Raw genomic sequence first — 17,076 nt, 5'->3', positions numbered from 1 at the left:
GAAAATGAGAATGATGGTCGTAGTGTGAACGTAGTCAGGTCGTAAGAAGAGCGTGATGAGGACGGCAAGGGCGTGCTAGAATCGTACTATGGTCGTGAACAGCGTGGAATAGTCGTAGTGAAAGCGTAGTTGGGTCGCAGTGAGAACGTAATGGTCGTAGTGAGGTCGTGATAACGTCGCTGTGCGATCGTAGCGCAGTCTCTCCGAATAGAATCACGCTTTCGCTACGCTCTCGCTACTATTGTACAGCGACCTTTGCGATCTTACTACGATCTTAGTGCGCTCTCACTACGCTTCTACTACGACCTGATTTCGCCACGACCGCACCACGATTGTTTTGAACATGTTCAAAGTTGGCCACGCTCTTCACGATCTTGAAAACCTCACCACGACCGTGATACGACCTTACTGCGATCTACACGATCGCACTACGATCATCAAAATTTGCATTTATTTCACAGATCGTAGTGCGATCGTGGCCTAGTGGGACTAGGGTATTACTGAAGAGCAATAAACATGTGATTTTGAAGCGAGACATTATACTTCACCTGAATGTACTAGCAGTTGTCACTTACATACTTAATGGTCCCATACTTTAGGTATTACTTATCTTTTTTTTCTGATTCGTTTCTCAAAGCATTTGTGCTCGAATAAAGAGTTTAAACCTATGTTTTAATGATGATTAATTGATAACATTATATTATCATGCACAGAAACGAAAAAGACTACTTTTTGACAGTTTATAGTGTGCGGCTATAGAAGTACTTATCTTTTATTTTTAAATTGAAAAAAATGGTTATTAATATTTTCATAGTAATTTTGATAAACTTTCTAAACATAAAATGTTTACTTAATACCCTATCATATTCAGTTCAAAATAAAGAATACATTATTTTGATAATCTTTTTTTTTTCAACAGATTTTAAGCTGGTTTAAACAATGCAAGTGTATGATGGGTGAAAGGAATACGTCGGTTCCTGATAGGAACTCTTGATCTTAAGGTGAGAATAGAATTAAGAGAAATTGACTGCGTGCTTTAAATTCTAGTAATTATGATAAACGTATTTTGATGAGAGCATGTATTACTTACATTTCGAGAACACGTAAGAGCTTCGCATATTGAGTAGATACATTTTTGTTGAATATTTTATGTTTCCCTCTGTTTGTCTTTGTTTGTGTGTGTTGTTATAGGGGTGGTGTTCAGCAGCTGTCCTATGAATGTTTATCCGTTATATCTTTGTATTCCTGTTTTTAGGTTGTATATCTAATATGTGAAGAGTTTAAGATTTATTTATTATCATTAACTATCCGTGATTTTTATACTGACATAAACACTTTTGTTAGTAGGTTCCATTTATAGCTAATTTCCTAATACATGTAGAGCAAGACTTTGGCTAGCTGGTTTGCTTTGTTTTTAGATTATGTAAAATTGTAATTGGGATAACGTCCAATCAAATTTAAAAAGTAATATATACATGTTTAACTACGTCTGAGTATATATATATATTGTTTGAAGATGCTAATTTTTATTACAAAACTTGATTAAATGTTTATACAAACATAGCAAGCAAGCCAACCAAAGTTTTATTCTACACGCAGTAGGAAATTAGCTGTAAACGTTAAACAATAATTAAGTATGGACAATCAGGGTTGAATACCGCATATTCTAAAACTGATATTTCGTGAAGAAATTGACATGTATTAAACAAAAAAGTAAACACACACACGTGCACAGACAAATACACACAACAAAACTAAGAAACGTACGCACCATGGTATTTTCAGGCTAAAACAATCTATTTACGATATTGTATTTTATGATTTTAAATCACACTTTGGATATTCTGCATGTTATTCTGATTTACCTCATGCTAAGTGTTTAAATATTTCCATTTCTAATTTTCAGAGAATGTCAACGCCCAGAAACTATAATTGCATTTTGTGTTCAAAAAGACCAAAAATCAGAGACAGGCGAAAACTCATAGGACCCAACAATAAATCACTACGTAAATGTTTACAACAGAAGTTTTTCATTGAACATGACAAAATTAATCACGCTAACAGTGTTATATGTAATAAGTGCAGAATACGATGCTCTCGAGAAATTGACACAAATGTAAGATGCCCCATACAAACTACAATATCTGAATCAATTAATGATGACACAGAGTACGTCCCTCCAGCAAAGTATGCAATATGTCATCCATGTAAATCTCCACCAAGTATCGCACTGCCTATACCATCAGCTGGGGGTGGCCACTCGCAGTGTGTTGTGTGTAAACGCCGAGGTCCAAAGCTAGTAGTTGTCCCAACAAACGCTAGATTTAATATATTTTTGGATAAACTCATTATACTCACAGTTGGTGCCAGATGTTGTCCAGGACACTTGTGCAATGACATATTTTTACCTGATGCACTTGACAGAATTTCGCATTCGCAGTCTTCGTCCATTTTCAACGGTACTGATTTAATGGACCTAATTACGCAAATCCGAGATATGGCTTTGAGAGGAAGCAAGCGGCGAATAGATTTTGATACAGAAAATGCACTTACAAGCTCAGACATTTTAAATTTAACAGGCCTTTCTAAGGAAAACTTTAATGACCTATGTTCAATTGTCCAAAAGGGTAATTTGCGAGATTCTCGGACTCGAAGTGTCCGGACATGTATTGGAATATTTCTAACAAAATTGAAGTCTGGTTTATCAAATAAACTTTTATCAACACTTTTTAATCTTGGTAAAGATTCTGTTAGACGTGCTATTGCATCAGCTAGAAAATACTAGTCTGAAAATTTTGTTCCCTCTAATCTAGGATTTAATCATATAAGTAGGGAAGAGGTTATAACATCGCATACTCGACCTCTAGCGCAATCACTGTTCGGAAAAGGAATGTATCCTGCAATTATAGTCGCAGATGGCACTTATATCTATATCCAGAAAAGTTCACAATTCAAGTTCCAACGTAAATGTTTTAGCATGCACAAACATCGACCATTGGTTAAACCAATGGTCTTTGTAACAACTTCTGGTTACATAATAAGTGTAATTGGACCGTACTTTAGCGACGGCAAAAAACAACGATGCACAAATAATGAAGCACATAATTCAACATGACATTGAAGAATTTAAAGAATGGGTGACTGAGGATGACATAATGATTGTCGATCGTGGCTTTAGAGATGCACTTGACTTACTGCAAGAAATGGGTATTCAAACAAAAATGCCAGCTTTTAATAAAAAAGGGGAGTCTCAACTTCCAGTTGAAGACAGCAACGTAACAAGACTTGTTACAAAAATCCGTTGGGTGGTAGAGTCCGTTAATGGCCGCATTAAATCATGGAAATATCTTGATAGAGTTTTACCAAATAGCCAGATTCCGTTTGTATCTGATTATGTAAATATTGCCTGTGCAATCATGAACAAATATTGGCCAGAACTAAATACAGGTGACTTAGAACAAGATGAACAATTGGCGTCTAAAATGCTTTATCTTTCAAAGCAAAAGAACTTACTCCATGAGAAAATAATAGAGGAAGGCCTTGACAAACGTTCTTGTAAATGGCAAAAGATTGATGCTTCATCCGCCCCTACTTTTCCTCGTTTATCAGAAGAAGATATAAGAAATATTACTGTTGGAGTCTACCAACTAAAACTTGCTCCATGTTATACCAGAGAACACCTAGATGACGATGGTAATTATGAAGTTTTTACATGTGACCATGAAGAGAATCTTTTGTGTGCTAAAATTCAGTCAAGACATATATCGTCAAAACGCTATCGTGTATGGGTTAAATATGATGACATTAGTGTCGTGGGTTGGTATTGCCAGTGCAAAGTAGGAACCTGCTCCCATGTTACAGCCTTAATTTGGTATCTTGGTATTGGAAAGTACACGGATAACACTTTTGAAAACTGTCGTGATTGGAGCAAATATCTTCTCGACGCTCGTAACCTGCCAGATCCAGTTAATGTTGACGAAAGTGACAACGAGGAAGCAAATGATGAAGAGTGAATGACATGAAAATTCATAATTTGTTTTTCAATTTGGAAGAAATGACAAAACGTTTAATTCCTTTTTTAATCATATACTGTACATATTTTGTCAGCGGCCAACCGTATCAAGTTGTAGTTTGTGGTTTGTTTTTTTTTGAATTTCTCAGACAATAACTTCATGTTTTCTAATATGTTGATTTACTAGTTCAACATATTTCTTCATATACACGTTTTTCATGTGACTATTTCTAATTAATTGTAAAATTTAACAAATAGGTACATAACTCATTAAGACTTATGTTCATGATAAAGCATAATGACAGTGTATGTTCTTTATAGCTTGTGACTTGGGTATTTAGAGTATATCCATTCCTTGCTAAAGGAAAATTGCGGACAGCAGAAAATAAAGAATAATTTGTCACATAATGCAGAATTGATGAATATTTTACAAGATTCTTTGATAAAAATACTGTATGCATATGCCTATTGTTAATTCTATTTCCAGTGTAGATGTCCACATTAAACGGGGTCCTATGAAAGTTCTGAGTGAGAATTAATATAGATAAGGACCCAATAACAAATCAATTGATAAAAAAACAGATATAATTTTTTTTTCGAATTGGTATACTGTTCACGGTAGATCTGATTCTTTTTCTGGGCATATTTCTGGGCATCTTAGAAAAATAATCTTGGTTTAAGAATATTGTAGAAAGTATCATTAACAAACAAGACTTGAAATTTAAAATTGCTCCTTTTCAAAAATTAAGTGTCTTCAAGTGTATTTAAAATATTTAGAGAGAATTATCATTTTCAAATGATCATACAGAATTTTATAGGACAATTTGTTGTTTTTTTTTTTCTTCATGGAAACAGGGCCTATTACTGACATTTTGATTTGATGTTTCTGAAATATTTATGAAAAACAATTTTCTCCTTTAATTTTAAACAATTCTATTATTGAATTTTTCCTCAATAAGGAAAAAATTATTTCTCCTATTTAAACTGATGAAATAACTGTGGTTTTGTTAATTCCAATAATTTCGAGAAAAAAAAAACTAAGGTCTATGACCTAGGTTTTACCATGTTTATATTGAAAATCGAAAATATATTGATCCAGAGGTCTTAAAAGAGAGAGAAAAATATATCGTCCAACATTTAAACACCCATTGCAAGCTATCTCATGTATCTGAAAGCGCTTATCTAGGATTTGATTATTTTTAGGTATGTTTCTGTTGCCATAGCAACGGTAACCATGTTATTGTAAGTTTATTGAATTGTAAACAAATATCATAAAATAGCATTTGTACACTGTATGAGTTGAAAAATAGCATTTCCTTAATCAACTGAATGTTAAAATAGTATATGCTACATTGATACTTCAAAACGGCTACAAATAAAAATATTCCATGAAAATAGACGATATTTTTATTTATCTGTCATCAGTTTTAAAAGTTTCTTGCGCAAAAACGGCTTGAGATATGAACAAAATCTTTTCTGTTCTATAAATTGGATAGTTTAGGCATGATTTTCAGAAAAAATGAATTTGTTCTAGGCTGGGGCCGATTTTGGCCCTTATTGCCCCTACTCCTTTATTATAAAAAAGTATATCCACTTCATCTAAACTTTCATGGATATTTGCTTCATCGGCAAGTATTCCACATCTCATTATTTATTTGTTAATCTATTTCCAATCATCGAAAAAAACACATGCAATAATTCAATGCTGTTATTCTGACAAAGACCTGTTAATTGAATGGGGAGAGATCTTAGTGTGCTCCAACGAAGCTCCCCCGTACAATGAAGTATTTCAGTCGATGATATTATTAATAGTACTGAGGAGGTAAACATTCTTAAATACTGTTATTGTAATATCATATGTATAAGAGCAAATTTAAAATACATCAATGAGTGAAAACTAGTTAATTAATCACAGAATATTTACTGAAGAAAAACAGAACACAAAAAAAATCTAAAAAGGGGTCCATTTCCAAGCAAATCTTATTCACATCTATTCATGGTTAATTTATACATGATTCAGAAAAATCCGAGGAAGATGGGTTTAATCTTTGACCACCCAACCCTCCACAATCCCTCGTCCGGTGCATCAATCATTGAATGTAAAATACCCTATACGTAAGTCAGGTTTATACATCTTTACAACAGATACAATGTACATGTATACAGATAAATAAAATTCTACATGTTTAATCATTAAACACACACCTCTCATCAAATAAATTCTTTAACCTTTGATGAGAACAAGGTTCAAGTTTATTAATTTAACGAATTATTATATATATATGGTATGATAATTGTTTTGTTTGAGAGATGTAGACGATCAGTAATAATGTAAGAGGTTAGGGATAGACCGGGTAGTGGTGTCGTTGGTGGTTTCGCTAGCTCGCTCCAACTCGGAAAACACCATGTAAGACTCCGCCACAGCTGTAAGTAAGTAAAAATTAAGAAATTATTTCTTTTTATTATTTAGGAAAATAATTTAATGAAAATTCTTCATCTTCACCATGTTATAAAAAGTAAGAATATTATACCGATATTTACCGTTTCATGTTTTTATGTTTTATTTGTTAAATAAATAAACTGCACGCGTACCGTTTTGTTTTTATTATTAACATTAAATGCAGTATTAAAGTACAGCTCAATTAGTAGGTTTTACTATTTTTAATTCAGGTGTGTTGATAAGTTGCATTTGATTGTATTCTTTATCTTGATGGGACCATATTGATAATACGCTGCATATTCAAATAAGTTAGAATACATTCCAATTAATCAAACTTTCTTAGATCGATAGCGCATGTATTTTTTTTAGCATGCTATGAACATACACTGCAACATTGCAAGTATTAGACCCACTATACAACTCATTTACAGGTTCTTATACCACATAACGTCCATGAAGAAGATACTTTACGGAGATGTATGCATCATTACTTTAAGAATATACAATTTTATCATTATGAGGACAAATTTTCTATTTGAGGAGAGTAATATCTGTCCTTACCGAAAGTAAGCAAAGTATGTATTTTGAAACAGCATTTATTCTAGACATAGATACTTTTTATATATTAAAAAACATTATAAATCAAAAACTACAATGTTACCCGGGATATCTTTTGCCTTAGTTTAAACAGTATTTATAAATGAAAAATTACAAGAATTACAATGTTACATGAAGTTCAAATATGGGATTCGGAAACAAGTTTGAAAAAAACTTATATAAATCCGTCTCCCCAATATCTTCTAGCTTGCTTTGTGGTATAGATTTTGTTCATTTTTAAAGGCCGTATGATGATCTCAAGTTGCTGACTTCTACGTCATTTGGTCTAGATATCTTTTCTTGTGAGTTTTCTCAATAACTGTCTTGCCACAACTTTTCGTTTTTATATTTGATGGTTAAGGGTGTTTTAGCTGAACTTCAATTTAACTTTTGAAACAGTGATAGAATACAACCAAACTATACATTTATAGAACCTTTTACAATACACGAAGTCCACCTGGCGTTTTATTTTTAATCTGAGTGATTGATCTTTTTTTTTATTTGGTGGGGGAGGGTACAAAATGTACATTAACTGTTGTCCGATGATATTATATGTATAGAAAACCGAATATAATTAATTTTCTTTCTCCAATTGCACCGGCTGTAAACTTTGTTTTACTGTTTGGATTGGATTTACTTGAACGAGTACCAAAATGTCCTACCGCATGCATAGTAAGTAACCTGTAAAAAAAATATGAACTTACAAAACTAGGTAATACGATAAGAGTATATTAGAAATCCAGGTCAAATGCAACGTCGCTTTTTAGAAAAAGCCTTATCGTCGTCCGTATACAGAAAAAAATACAAAGCTTTCCCATGATGCTTCTCATTCGAATTTGGCTGGATTATCGTACTTACAGAAGTCAACAGGCATTTTCAGACTGCCATATTGATGATTGTGCATGTAGCATGTAGCATACATTTGAAATTCAAAACATTTGGTGCTCCAGCATTTAATGTGTACACATTATCTAACGTGAAACTTAAAATGTCACCTTACGTAAAATAGATTAAAACAACGTTTAAGTTTGTCACTTATTAATGTTTGCTTTCATTTATATCCTATTTACGGTCAAAAAGCATTTACTTTAGTTATTAACAAACTCGCGCGTTCTTACAAAAATGAACAAATTGTGAAAACTTCAAACTCCAAAATAAAGACTTAAATGGCAAAATATCAAAACTTATAATAGCACAAAAACAATTGAAAGTCATCAAGAGAAAATGGTTGCCCAATATTATAAAAACCACAAAAGAATAAGTCAGGATCGAATTGTTGAAAAATGAATAAAACCAAACAAGATGTTCAGATCACAAATGGCAAATGTTGGTTTTATTTTGTTTGCTTTATAGTTGCAATGTTTTGTGTACGTTTATTCAGGATGAAAATAAAATGAACAGTTATGTATTAAATAAAATACAAAGGTAACAAAGAAACAGGCCGGTAACAACCGTTGCCGGATAGTTTTTCTGCACGAGTAGTCAGGTCAAGGTCCGAGGCGATAGCCGAGGACCTTGACCTGACTACAAGTGCAGAAAAACTATTCGGCTGGTTGTTACCGGTTCGTTTCTTTTGTTACTTTTGTTTTTTATCTGACTTGTACGACGTTTCAAGAAAGTAATAATACTTTTAGCAAGACTAAACATTTGAGAAGCAAAGATAGCCACAAAGCATTAAGTGTAAGTTATAGTATAAACACATTTTTTTTCCTTTCCCTTCAACCGAGATTTTTTTTCAAAAAAAAAAAACCAGGAATTTAATAATTTGATAAAAAAAAAAGAACCATTTCAAGTAAAAGATCAATGTTTTACACATTTAAGACTTTTTGAAAAGCAACTTCGTAAAAAAGTAATATATTAAAGAAATATTTTAGTGGTAAGTATGATAACGTTTGATTTTTATGAATAAAACGGAAAGCGGGGGAAAAGGGGGGAGGGGCTAATTCATTTTAAAATAAACAGGCTGTGATCTTTATTTTTGATGAAAAAATGCAGGATGTGCCATTCCATCCCCCCATTCCCCCTTAAAAAAAATCGTGGAAATCGCGCGTTTGTTGCCAAATACATGAATTTAATATGCAGTGGTGGGAGTCCCGGGGGTTGGAACAACCCTTTTTTGGACGATCAATGCATTTAAATGGGGACATAAAGTTGGAACCCCCCCCCCCCCCCTGTTTTGTCCTGGATTTAGACCTGGATCCACCACTGATATAAATTCGATAAAATTGAATTAAATGTTTATGAAAAAAATGGATTTTGTCTATATTCAGCCATATACTTTGATTTTTTTATAAATTCATGCTCGTCCTCAGATCTGCAAGTGTTGATCGGGATTAAACACGTGTTACTATATGATCCAATCGCAGCTTACCGCCCAAAATTAATGACATATAATATATAATTCTTTATTCCGTAAGCAAATATACAGCTCATAGGATTAAATACATACACAAATTATACAGTTTACATAAACATATACAGCATTAATATATAGCGGAGTTTGGCATACAATTTACATTGATAATAAAGGTTCATAACAAAATCAAGTGTTACGAATTTTCTCTGCCTCATAGAGGTATTTACCCAGATTATTTAATTCTTTAATATTTCTTACAGATAGTAATTGAACTAATTTGAAGGTAGATGGGTTTCTATAATGATATATCTTAATATATTTACTTCTGACATTTACATATTTATCACACTCTAATATAAAATGATATTCGTCTTCGATTACTTTCTTATTACACATATTACAAACACGCTCATTTCTGGAAATATTTAAGTATCTTCCAGTTTCTACATTAAGTGAATGTGAATTGATTCTATATTTAGTTACATATGACTGGTATAAACTGTTCAATGGTCGATTTAAATAAAATTGCAAAGTATGTCCATCATGTATATATTGATGTAAATTACATTTTGAAGTATTTTCAAAAAATGACAAGGCTTCAGCTATATAATTATCAACAATTCTTTTTTTAAATTCATGCAAAAATAATTGACTATTTCCAACACTTTGTGCTAACCATATATCATTAAATCCATACCTGTTTAGTATGTCTCTTATTTTACAACTCCAATTGAGTTTATCATTCGGTTTGACAAAACTAGATTCGTACATATCTTCATAAATACTATTCAATATACAATTATTAGATTCTAATAACTTCAACCAGTAACGTATCATTCTTACATATCTGTTTACATACAATGGTAAACGCCCAAGTTCAAAATACACCATGTGGTTTACAGTCGTTTTTCTCACTTTCGAAATTCTTTTTAGATAATACAAATGAAGCGTTTCTATATCTGCTCCCTTATGGAAACCCCATATTTCACAACCATAATTCACAATACTTGTTACATATGTATCAAATAAGGACATCAAAGTCTCAGTGTTATAACAATCATCATAAATTTTACTCAATAAACAAAATGTAGCCTTTCTACCCTGTTCAGATAGTGTTTTCTGTGTTACAGTAAAAGTACCGTTATAGTTTAATAACAAACCAAGATATACAAACTGATCACACATTTCTATCATTTTACCATTCAAATACCATTTTTCGTTCTCTTTCAGTACACCTTTGTTACGAAAAACAACTATTTTGGTTTTTCTTAAATTAATGTCAAGACCATTCTTGTATGAACTATCATATACAGTGACTATCATTTTTTGTAAATCAGATATACTTTCGCTGAAGAGAACTGTATCATCAGCATACATAAAAAGATAAAGATTTAACAATTTTACTTCATATGGTTCTATTCCTTGTTTAATTAACTCAATTTCTATGTCATTTACATAAATTGCATATAAAAATGGTGATAATGATTCGCCTTGCATTAGGCCAACATTACAATGAAAGAAATCTGAAAATTCACCATCTAATTTAACACAAGTTTTCAACTTAGAATACATTGATTTAATAAGATTCAGTAAATTTCCACTAATACCACATTTTAACATTTTTTGCCATAAAACATAATGTGACACACTGTCGAAGGCTTTGACAAAATCAATAAAACAACAATAGAGACGTTTTCCTTTACGTAAACTTTTTGATACAATAGAATGAAGGGCAAAAATCGCGTCGTGTGTACCATATCCAGGGACAAATCCAAACTGCGCATCAGTCAATATACTGTATTCTTTGCACCACTTTAATAGTCTTGTATTAATGACAGAAGTAAACAATTTCCCAACATGAGACACAAGCGAAATTCCTCTGTAATTTCCTGTTTCATCAACTGGACCTTTTTTAAATAGCGGAACTAAAACACTCTTGACCCATATTTCTGGAAACCAACCTGTAATAAGTATTACGTTAAAAAGTTTACATAACAGTGGCAGTAGGGCTAATTTACACTCCTTCAAAAATTCATTTAATAGATTGTCATAGCCTGTTGCTTTTTCAGTTTTCAATTTTTTAACACAAACATCAATTTCTTGCTCCGTAAAAGGTCGGTCCAATTCTTCATAAATGACTTCATTGTTGACTTCTTCTTCCGGTCCGTCGTCAATTTCTTCTTTAGAAACTAAGTTTTTAAAATGCGTCACAAAATCGTTTAACTTTATGTTGCTTTGTATGGCCTTTTTTCGTTTCCTGAATTTTCGATAAAAGTACTTTGGATTCTTTTTTCTCATAGAACTCAACATGTTTCCCCTCTGTTTTTTATATCGTCTTTTTAAACTATTCTCGCTTCGTTTAAATCTTTGTTTAGCAAGATTTAAAATTAGTCTATTTTCTTCACACTTATTTTGGTTAAATTGTTTTAATGAGCGTCTATATTCTATATACAATTGTTTGCAATCATCGTTTATCCACGGTTTATCTTGCCCTATATGTATAGGTTTATAAGTTCGCTTCGAGCTGTTACAATAATCACATTTTAAAACTTTAGTCACTTCTGTTTTTGTATATTTATTGACAATACCGGAGAGACACGAATTAATATTGTTCACAATTTCGTCGATATTCCTTGGCTCGTCGGATAAACTATTCATCAGTTCATTAAGTTTATCGGAATTTGCCGCAAGGTCCCTTTTAACGTCATCTTTAAACCCTTCATTCCATTTATAACAATCATATTTTACAGTTTTACAAGTACATATTTCATTTAAAGTTAATCCTTTAAGTTTAAATACAACTTTTAACGGTGCATGACATGAAAAAGTAGTAAAATCACCAATGACAAAATCATTAACAATAGAAAATGAATCACAAGATAAAAGCAAATAATCAATTACGCTACATCCATTCTTATTTTGAAATGTAAAAGTTTCACTTTTTTTCCCAAAACGACCATTACATACTCTTATACCAGAAGATTTACACAAGTTCAAAATTTTACGACCAAATGAATTAGCCGGCTTTATGTCCTCTGTTGTTCTTTTACTTGGTAGATCAGGTTCATAATTAAGTAAATCAGTTTCATTGCAATTAAATACATTTAAATTGTCTTGCATTATGAAGTCATTTTCTAAACCTATTCTTCCGTTGAGATCACCAATCACTGCAATGTTACCTAATACACTGTAATGTTCTATTTGTTCCTGCAAAACTTCAAAGACATCTAAGTCATACTTTCGGTAAAACACATTATTATCAGGGGGCATATATATAGCACACAGGTACAAATCTTTACTATCAAACATAATAACATTGCTTATTTTTAACCATATCATACTATCAGCACAACAATTCAATACTTCAATATACGGATTTAACCACTTTCTATAGAAAACAATTACTCCTCCTCCGTTGCACTTTTCCCTATAAACAAACTTTTTATCATAACCATTTAATTCAAATTTCGTCGGGCATTTGACCCAGCACTCATTTAAGCATACGATATCACAATTTGTTATTTCCGTTAAGAATTCTTTGTCTTTTAGTTTCCGCAACAGACCTTTGGAGATATTCCATGAGCACACATTTAATGAACATTTATTACATTTATCACTTTCAACAGTACTACAGCCATTCTCCGCAAACTCCTATTCCTTCCACAACTTTCCTTCAATGAACAATTTATCCCCTACTAGATATGCCTCTTTATTTTCTTTACGTTTTTCCTTCATCACTGGTATCAATTTCTTTCGTTTTAGTAACACCTCTGTCGGATACTGAGGACTAATTCCAAAACTTGTTTGTCTTAAGCGACCCGAAGCTTTTCGTACCATTTCTCAATCACCGAATTCAGCAAATTTTACCACTATTGGTCTCGGTTTTTCGGCATTCGTCTTTTTCCTACCAAGTCTATATGCTTTTTCGAGTTTTATGCGCGTTTTAGCATCTTTAATGTTCAACCTTGTCTCGAGAAAATCTGTAATAATTTTGATGCAATTTTCCGGTTCTTTTTTTCCCGCCGCATTCGCCTCCTCGGTATCACCCTGTGCCCCGTTTATTCCGGTATCCATTTCAGTAATTTCCATTTGTTCATCGATAGCAAAGAACAGAAGATTATTACTAAAGTTTTGTTTTTCAACGTCGACAAGTCTATTTTTCACATTTAAGTTTACTGTTTTTGAGGTTTCTATACTTTCAGACACCTTTTCAAGTTTCTTTTTAATAGCTTGATGTTCATCTTTTATATCGGACATAAATTGGGCACTATGTTCAAGCGTACTTATTCTGTCTTTGCAGGATTTCATATCAACATCAACAGCAGTAAATTTCGATTCGTATTTGTTTAATCGCTCTTCAATACAGTCTAGCTTGTTGAGTTTTGTTTCCATCGCATCAACTTTTTTACATAATTCATTAAGTATCATCTCAATTCCGTTTGTTGCTAGATGAGGCGGTAGGGGTGGGGGTGGCGGTGGTGGACTGGGGAATTGTTGAAACTGGTAGGGCTGGCCATGGTACTGGAAATTTGGTGTACTTGATTGAATGGGTGTGTATTGACTAAATCCCTGATTAATCGAATTGTTCATGTTTGTATTCTGATCGTAATTAATAGTAGGTGAGTTGTTGTAAAGACATGAGAATGCCTCGCTGAGTGTATCTGTTAATAATACCTTGTTTTCGTCAACCTTTATGTCACCTGAACACTTTTTCTTCTTTCCTTTTGTAAACAAAGAACTGTCACTTGTCGAGCCTTCAGATGAATTGTTTCCTTTAGCCTTTTCCCTCTTTCGTTTTTTGTCCTTTTTGTCCTTTTTGTCCTGTTTGATTTTTTTGTCAGTCTTTTTTGGCATTACTAATCACATTTAAATCCAATAAAAATTAACGAATGCTGCATATTCACAAGTTTTACGCATTTTTAAATCATATTTCAAGAACGAAAATTTTCACTGCCATTCAAACTGGCGCATGCGTATATATAAGTTGAATGATTTTCTTCTAGATTTGCTGCTTATTTGGACGTGTATTACATGAACACTTTTTGTTTATAGGATCAATCGTGCATTGGTGAGTTGATAGGGATTTTATCTTTTGATATTAGATTTGATTTTTATTTACTTATTTCCTGTCTTATTATTATTGAAATATACACGTCAGTATCATCCTTTCTTTACTTTAAGCATTGTCCAAAATACTATTCATGTCCAGATATTGAAGAAAACATTTATTGACCGAATATTTTGCTTCATAAAGGGGGAAGTAGGCTCTTTTTTTAGTATATTAACTATTTACTTTTCAACGCCATCAACCAAATGTTTTTGTTTAAATTAGCACCAGGGGCGGATCAAGCCATTTTAAAAGGGGGTCCAAGCCAGGACAAAGCGGGAGGGGTCCCAACCCAGGATAAAAAGGGGGGTTCCAACTATATGTCCCATTCAAATGAATTGATAGGCCAAAAAAAAAGGGGGGGATCAAAATATCTATTTTAGGAGAAAACCATAACCCCCCAACCTCACTATTGAAGTTTAATGTCTAATCCCTAAGTGTACTGATATGAATAGTATTTAACTGGAAATGTTTGAAAAAAAGATATTGATGCTAACGTAAATATTTTGTTCAATAAAAAGACAGGAAATAAGTCGGTGAACCAAAAAGTTCAAATCTAATTAAAAGTTAAAGTGCCCATGAACTCACTGATCATGCACGAGTGATTCTATTCATAAAAAGTGTCCGTGTAACAACTAAAAAGAGTCTGTGTATCGTCTAAAAAGAGTCCGTGTAACACCCGTTAATGTACTGTTTTTCTATAGCTCTGCGGGGGCAAAGTCGTACAATTAATATAAACTTAATATTAACTATCATCCCTGGAACAACAATGATTGATAGTTCAGTTATCGTAGGTTTTGCAATTTTCATACCACAGAGCTACCAGGCTGCTAGGTTCAGATCGTCTTTATTCATACCAAGGGGTACAAATGTACCAGTTTACAGATAGATATTTTGGATTAAATATTATTTGCCTAATATTCAGTGGCAAATACTATGAGAGTTCAACCTGATAAATGAGTACTGCAAATTCTTTTGACCTGCAGTGGCGGAACTTACATGAAAGTCGATCAGATCTAAAATAACAAAAGAATAAACGTCTAAAATTGAGTCAAACTAGCCCAGGAAAAAGCAATAATATTTTTATAGGTATACACATTCTACCTACAATCAATGGCCCCACAGTGTCCCTCAGACTCATTAAACCTTAATATTCACATGGACATTTCAATTATTTACAGATGCGTAACTAGACACCATGACAGAGAAAGACTGCTTCATTAGACAGGATAAACTGGTATTACAACAGTTACAACAGAAACTTTCATCATGAACAATTAGGCGCAAAATATCAACAAAACGTGAAGGAGCAAAATACTAATAGAACACCAAGGAGCAAAATACCAACAGAACACTAAGGAGCAAAATCTCAACAGAACACTAAGGAGCAAAATCTCAACAGACCACTAAAGAGCAAAATACCAACAGAACGTTGAAGAGCAAAATACCAACAGAGCGTTAAAGAGCAAAGTACTAACAGAACGCTAAGGAGCAAAATACCAACAGAGCACTCAGGAGCAAAATATCAACAGAGCGCTAAAGAGCAAAATACCAACAGAACGTTGAGGAGCAAAATACCAACATACCACTAAGGAGCAAAGTACTAACAGAACGCTAAGGAGCAAAATACCAACAGAACGCTAAGAAGCAAAATACCAACATACAACTTAGGAGAAAAATACCAACAGAACACTTAAGAGCAAAGTGCCAACAGAACGCTAAGGAGCAAAATACCAACAGAACGCTGAGGAGCAAAATACCAACAGAACACTAAAGAACAAAATACCAACAGAATGCTAAGGAGCAAAATACCAACAGAACGCAAAGGAGCAAAATACTAACAGAACGCTAAGGAGCAAAATAACAACATAACACTAAGGAGCAAAATACCAACAGAAGGTTAACGAATAAAATACCAACAGACCAGTAAGAAATAAAATTCAAACCGAACACTCAGAAGCAAAATACCAACAGAACGCTAAGAAGCTAAATACCAAAAGAACGCCAAGAAGCAAAATACCAACAGAACATTAGGGAGCAAAATACAAACAAAACACTTAGGAGCAAAATACTAATAGAACGCTAAGGAGCAAAATACCAACAGAGCATAAAGGAGCAAAATACCAACAGAACGCTAAGGAGAAAAATACTAACAGAACGCTAAGGAGAAAAATACTTACAGAACGCTAAGGAGCAAAATGAAAACCTTTATAATACATTGTTGTGTCAAGTCCATGTTTATGTCATATAAGTTAGTCATTTCTTTTACCAAAACTATAAAAACAATATCTTGATATAAGATAGTTTAAGGTTGGTAGTAGTAGAGATAAATATGCATTACTTTGTGTATGTATCTATGTATGCATGTCTGTATGTACCTATGTATGCATGTGTGTACGTACCTATGTATGTATATGTGTATGTACCTATGTATGCATGTGTGTATGTACCTATGTATGCCTGTGTGTATGTACCTATGTATGCATGTGTGTATGTACCTATGTATGCATGTGTATGTACCTATGTATGCATATGTGTATGTACCTATGTATGCATATGTGTAT

General features: G+C 33.0%; 2 long non-coding RNA genes and 1 pseudogene across 2 annotated transcripts; all 3 read left to right on the top strand.

Moving 5' to 3' along the window:
• Positions 1-507: 507 nt before the first annotated feature.
• On the top strand, positions 508-2,442 carry LOC143059074 (uncharacterized). The gene is made up of 3 exons (XR_012973371.1): positions 508-599; positions 920-1,001; positions 1,907-2,442. It is a non-coding gene; the product is annotated as an uncharacterized LOC143059074 (long non-coding RNA).
• Positions 2,443-2,453: 11 nt separating this feature from the next.
• Positions 2,454-4,013, top strand: LOC143059341 (uncharacterized; annotated as a pseudogene).
• Positions 4,014-6,247: 2,234 nt separating this feature from the next.
• Positions 6,248-16,861, top strand: LOC143058328 (uncharacterized). The gene is made up of 3 exons (XR_012973009.1): positions 6,248-6,442; positions 6,884-7,027; positions 15,694-16,861. It is a non-coding gene; the product is annotated as an uncharacterized LOC143058328 (long non-coding RNA).
• Positions 16,862-17,076: the final 215 nt, after the last annotated feature.

The sequence above is a fragment of the Mytilus galloprovincialis genome, chromosome 14 (assembly GCF_965363235.1).
Source record: "Mytilus galloprovincialis chromosome 14, xbMytGall1.hap1.1, whole genome shotgun sequence".
Classification (NCBI taxonomy): Eukaryota; Metazoa; Mollusca; class Bivalvia; order Mytilida; family Mytilidae; genus Mytilus; species Mytilus galloprovincialis.
The sequence above is the reverse complement of the archived record's forward strand: the minus strand, read 5'-3'. Positions and strand labels throughout refer to the sequence as shown.